This window comes from Elephas maximus, chromosome X (genome assembly GCF_024166365.1).
Source record: "Elephas maximus indicus isolate mEleMax1 chromosome X, mEleMax1 primary haplotype, whole genome shotgun sequence".
In the NCBI taxonomy this organism is placed as follows: domain Eukaryota; kingdom Metazoa; phylum Chordata; class Mammalia; order Proboscidea; family Elephantidae; genus Elephas; species Elephas maximus.
The window spans coordinates 159,142,480-159,148,712 of NC_064846.1; positions in this window are offsets into that span (position 1 = coordinate 159,142,480).

A 6,233-nucleotide genomic window follows, 5' to 3' on the forward strand; every position below is an offset into this window, starting at 1 on the left:
CTCTCTCACAAATCCCTGTTTTCTCCCACAATTCCCTGCCTCACATAATACCTTGTCTATTCTGCAATTCTCTGGCCTCTCCTACAATTCCCCATTCTCTGCCACAATTCTTCATTCTCTCTCACAGTTCTCTATTTTCTCCCTCAATTCCCTGTCTCTCCCACACTTAAAAAAATAAAAAAACAAACCAATTGCATTTGAGTTGACTCCACCTTCAACTCATGGTAACCTCATGTGTGTCAGAGTAGAACTGTGCTCCATATGGTATTCAGTGGCTATTTTTTTGGAAATAGATTGCCAGGCTTTTCTTCCAAGGCACCTCTGGGTGAACTCAAACTGCCAACCTTTCAGTTAGCAGCCAGGCTCTTAAACATTTGTACCACCCAGGGGCTTCCTCCCACGCTTGCTTGTCAAATATTAAATTCTCATATAGTTCATCTATTTCTGGATTTTCTGTTTTGTCCCATTGAACTACTTGTCTACTCTTAGTTACCGTATTGATTGAGCTTTATGATATATTTTCTTATCTGGCAAACATGTTGCCCCTTCTATTCTTATTTTTCCAAAAAATAGCTAGGCTCATCTCAGGTATTTATTCTTCCACCCACCTCCAAAAAAAAGATGTTTTATCCAATTTTTTTAAAAGATGAAAAAATCACCCATTGGGATTCAAACTAGAATTAATTAAATTAATATTAATTTGGAGAGAATTAAGTTTTTTATATTAAGTCTCCTTGCCCAAGATCTAAAGTGGCTTTCTATTTGGTCAGATCTGTTTTATGACTTTCAATTCAAATTTATAGCTTTTTCATGACAGTTCTGAACCTTTCTTGTTATCTTTCCATTATGTGTTTCTTACGGTTTTTGTCAATATTATGAATGGACTAGGCATTTTTCAATTTCCTTTTCTAGGTACTTATTACTAGAAAAGAGAAAAACTATTGACTTTTTTAAGTATGTTTCTTTTTATCTCAGAACCATAAATAAACTGAAGGAGTGCTTTATGTAGAGACCCAGAGAACATTTCAGATGGGGGGAACAGTAAGAGCAAAGACTCTGAGGGGGGAACAAGGATAATGTGTCAATAAATAGTAAAGAGATCACTATGGCTGGAGGCAGTGGGCAATGGGGACAGTGGTAGAAGGTGCTGTCAGAGAAGTAGCCTCAGGCAAGGTTACACGGTGCCTTACATGCTACCTCAGTTATCTATTGCTGAATAACAAATTACCTCCAAATGAGTGACTCAAAACAATAAACATGTATTATCTCATGTATTTTCTGTGGGCCAGGAATTTGGAAGTAGCTTAGCTGGGAGGTTCTAGCTCTTGGTGTTTCTTGAGGTTTCTGTGAAGATGTCAGTCAGAGCTGCAGTCATCCGAAGCCTTGACTGGGACTAGAAGATCACTTCTAAGATGGTTTACTCACAAGAACCGTGCTACGGACATTGGTGATTTTACACATCCAAATTCAATTCCTACTTAATGCCTGAAGTAAAACCTTGAAGTGTATGCTCAGTCACCTTTCTACAACTATATTCCCTTTGCTCCTATGCTAATTTTGAAAGACATGTTTTGAACCTGAACCCATCTAAATGTCAAGCCCTGGCTACAAATGTCACAACCCAGGTATATTTCTAAAGCCTATGCCTCTCTTTTGGAAACAAAATAGCATTTATGAGATCAAGAGAACAGTAAGAAAGGAAACATGAATATTTTAAAGCAGAAAATATGGAGATCCTCAAGATTTTGACAGAATCTCTTTGATGAAATACTGCGTGTAGCTCCTATTCTATTGCAAACATAATAAAAGGGAATATATCTCAACATGAAAACTCTATTACATCCACCTGTTTATAAAAGGGAGATCATATGTAAACGAAATGGGAACAGACTCGACTGGAGAGAATTACTGCATCCTCTAAGAGCTCAGTCTCTTGTTTCAGAATGAAGCTACCAGCTTATTCTCAGACTATGACCCTACAATTTGCATAAGTTATTGTTCCATCTTTTTCTTACGTTTTTATGAGAGGGTTTTTAGTTGTATTAAATTTATTCTTATGAAGGGAAGTGGAGTTGCTCTCAGTAGCCAGTTTTCTGAGGACCCTCTTCTTTTCAAACCTGCTAGACATGGCGAGTAATAACGAGCTACAGGCCAGGTAGTAAAGGCAGACGCAGGGCTTTGAACCGGTTCTAAATGGTTCAAACAAGGGCAGTGTACATGTTGGATAGCAACCAAATCTCTTATGCTTCAGGGTTTTTGGGTGGGGGGGCTTAAAACAATAAGCATGTTCTATGGCTCACAAGTCTGTGGGTCAGCTGGGCAGTGCTGGTTATCCAAGCCAGGCTCGGCTTATGTGTCTACAGCCCGATGGTGGTTGGCTGGTAGCTGGTTACCTAAGATAGACCCAGACGAGACAAGCCCTCTCTGCCCCATGTGGTCTTGCATACTTCAACAGAGTAGCCTGCATTTGTTCTCATGGCAATTCTCATGGCAAGGGTCTAAGAAAGAACTGAAGCATGCAAGCCTTCTGAGGCCTAGCTCCGGAAATGATACAACATTGTTTCTGCTGTCTTCTATTGCCATACAAGCTACAAGACCGACCAAGATTCAAGGAATGGGACAATATACTCCATTTCTTGATGCAAAGAGTTGTAAAATCATATGCAAAAATTGTGGATGAAGAATTACAGCCATTTTTGCAATCAATCAAGATCCCAGAGTGAAGCCCAGAGAGTTGAGCCCAATATTTGATAGTGTGTGGCATTGCCAAGGCATTTGCCAATTCAAAAGCTGCTGAGCACTGTTTACAATAGCAAAAAGATGGAAGCAACCAAGGTGCCCATCAACAGATGAATGGATTTAAAAATTATGGTATATTCACACAATGGAATACTATGCATCAATAAAGAACAACGATGAATCTGTGAAATATTTCCTAACATGGAGGAACCTGCAAGGTATTATGCTGAGTGAAATTAGTCAGATGCAAAGGGACAAACATTGTATGAGACCACTATTGTAAGAACTCAAGAAATAGCGTAAACAGAGAAGAAAATATTCTTTGATGGTTATGAGAGAGGGAGGGAGGAACGGAGGAAGAGGGGGACTCACCAATTAGATAGTAGACAGGAACTAATTCAGGTGAAGGGAAGGACAACACACAATACAGAAGAGGTCAGCACAACTGGACTATACCAAAAGTGAAGAAGTTTCCTGAATAAACCAAACACTTCGAAGGCCAGAGTAGCAGGGGTGGGGGTTTGGGGACCATGGTTTCAGGGGCAATCTAGGTCAATTGGCATAATAAAAAGTATTAAGATAACATTCTGCATCCCATATTGGAGAGTGGCGTCTGGGGTCTTAAATGCTAGCAAGTGGCCATCTAAGATGAAACAATTGGTCTCAATCCACCTGGAGCAAAAAAAAAAGAGAATGAAAAACACCAAAGACACAAGGTAAGTGTGAGCCCAAGAGTCCGAATGGGCCACATAAATCAAAGGCTACATCAACCTGAGACCAGGAGAAAGAGGTGGTGCCCAGCTACAACCAATGACTGCCATGACAGCGGGCACAACAGAGAATCCCTGAAGGAGCAGGAGAGCAATGGGATGTTGTTGTTGTTAGGTGCCGTTGAGTCGGTTCTGACTCATAATGACCCTACACACAACAGAAAGAAACACTGCCCAGTCCCGAGCCATCCTTACAATCGTGGTTATGCTTGAGCTCATCGTTGCAGCCACTGTGTCAATCCACCTCGTTTAGGGTCTTCCTCTTTTCCACTGACCCTGTACTCTGCCAAGCATGATGTCCTTCTCCAAGGACTGATCCCTCCTGACACCATGTCCAAAGTATGTAAGACGCCGTCTCGCCATCCTTGCTTCTAAGGAGCATTCTGGTTGTACTTCTTCCAAGACAGATCTGTTCATTCTTTTGGCAATCCATGGTATATTCAATATTCTTCGCCAACACCACAATTCAAAGGTGTCAATTTTTCTTCAGTCTTCCTTATTCATTGTACAGCTTTCACATGCATATGATGCGCTTGAAAATACCATGGCTTGGGTCAGGTGCACCTTAGTCTTCAAGGTGACATCTTTGCTCTTCAACACTTTAAAGAGGTCCTTTGCAGCAGATTTACCCCATGCAATGCCTCTTTTGATTTCTTGACTGCTGCTTCCACGGCTGTTGATTGTGGATCCAAGTAAAATGAAATCCTTGACAACTTCAATCTTTTCTCTGTTTGTCATGATGTTGCTCATTGGTCCAGTTGTGAGGATTTTTGTTTTCTTTATGTTGAGGTGCAATCCATACTGAAGGCTGTGGTCTTTGATCTTCATTAGTAAGTGCTTCAAGTCCTTTTCACTTTCAGCAAGCAAGGTTGTGTCATCTGCATAACGCAGGTTGTTAATGAGTCTTCCTCCAATCCTGATGCCCCGTTGGTCTTCATATAGTCCAGCTTCTCGGATTATTTGCTCAGCATACAGATTGAATAGGTATGGTGAAAGAATACAACCCTGACGCACACCTTTCCTGACTTTAAACCAATCAGTATCCCCTTGTTCTGTCCAAATAACTGCCTCTTGGTCTATGTAAAGGTTCCTCATGAACACAATTAAGTGTTCTGGAATTCCCATTCTTCACAATGTTATCCATAATTTGTTATGATCCACACAGTCGAATGCCTTTGCATAGGCAATAAAACACAGGTACACATCCTTCTTTTTTTTTTTTTCTGGTATGCAGACCCCAAATTCTAGTAAAAAGACCAGACTTAAGGGTCTGATTGAGACCAGAGCAATCCTGGAGGTCATGGTCCCCAGACCTTCTGTAAGCCCAAGACAGGAACCATTCTTGAAGCCAACTCTTCAGACAGGAATTGGACTGGACTACAAGACAGAAAACGATACTGGTGTGGAGTGGGCTTCTTGGATCAAGTTGACACATGAAACTATCTGGGCAGCTCCTTTCTAGAGGGGAGATGTGAAGGCTGATGGGGACAGAAGCTGGTTCAATGGTCACGGAAACACAGGGTGGAGAGAAGGAATGTGCTGTCTTATTAGCAGGAGAGCAACAAGGAGTATATAAATTTTTGTATGAGAGACTGACTTGATGTGTAAACTTTCACTTAAAGCACAATAAAATTTTTTTTAAAAAAAGCTGCTGAAGGCACCCTGAAAAATAGCCCAGACGTTAAGTTAGGACCCCTAAGGGACTACACCCTAGGAATAGGGGTAAACATGAAATATACCAGCCTTCACAAAGACTATAACCCAATCAAATCAGCTCAAACCCTGATTGGTTTAAGGCAGCAGTTCTCAAAGTGTGATGATCTTTGCAGGGCTTCAAAGCAGGTGTTTCTAGTTTGAACCCCTGCTGAGAATTTTCATTTCCAACAGGTTCCTTGGTGATGGTAATGCTGCTGGTTAGGAACTGATTCTTTTTCGTTTTTGTGTATTTATTTATTGTGCTTTAGGTGAAAGTTTACAGAGCAAATTAGTTTCTCATTCAAAAATTTATACACAAATTGTTTTGTGACTGTGATGGTTAAGGTTGTGTGTCAACTTGGCTGGGCCATGATTCTCAGTGATTTGACAGTTATGATGTAGTTTGGCAGACGTATGAGGTTGTGATCAGTTCCATGATGAGATTTGATATAATGTGATCTCCTCCATGATGGGATCTGCTGTGAGTAAACAATCAGTCGAAAGGGAGTTTCCTTGGGTGCGTAGCCTCCATTGAATATAAGTAGATATTCTGGCAAGGCTCCTGGGCTTTTGCTCACTCTGGATCCTGCAGCTGGCCCCTGTTCATCGGACCGCTGGTTCTTGGGACTTGAGCTAACAGCTTACCTGCAGTCTTGCCTGCTGATCTTGGGATTCGTCCATCTCTGATCTTCGCAGCCTGTAAGCAAGAGCCCTGCTCTCTGACCTGCCTATCCCTGGCCCCTGCGGCTATCTGAATCAAGAGAAGCTTCTATGCTGACCCACGGACTTGGGACGTTCCAGCCTCTACAATTGCATGAGCCATTTCCTTGATACAAATCTCCCTCTACATATATTTATATGCTTTACTGGCTGGCTTAGGAAGCCAGCCTAAGGCAGTGGCATTACTTGCAATCCCCACAATGTATTAGCACTCTCCCTCTCCCTTTCCACCCGGGTTTCCCATTTCCATTTGTCCAATTTTCCTGTCTCTTCCTGCCTTCTACTCTTTGCTTTTGGAAAGGTGTTGCC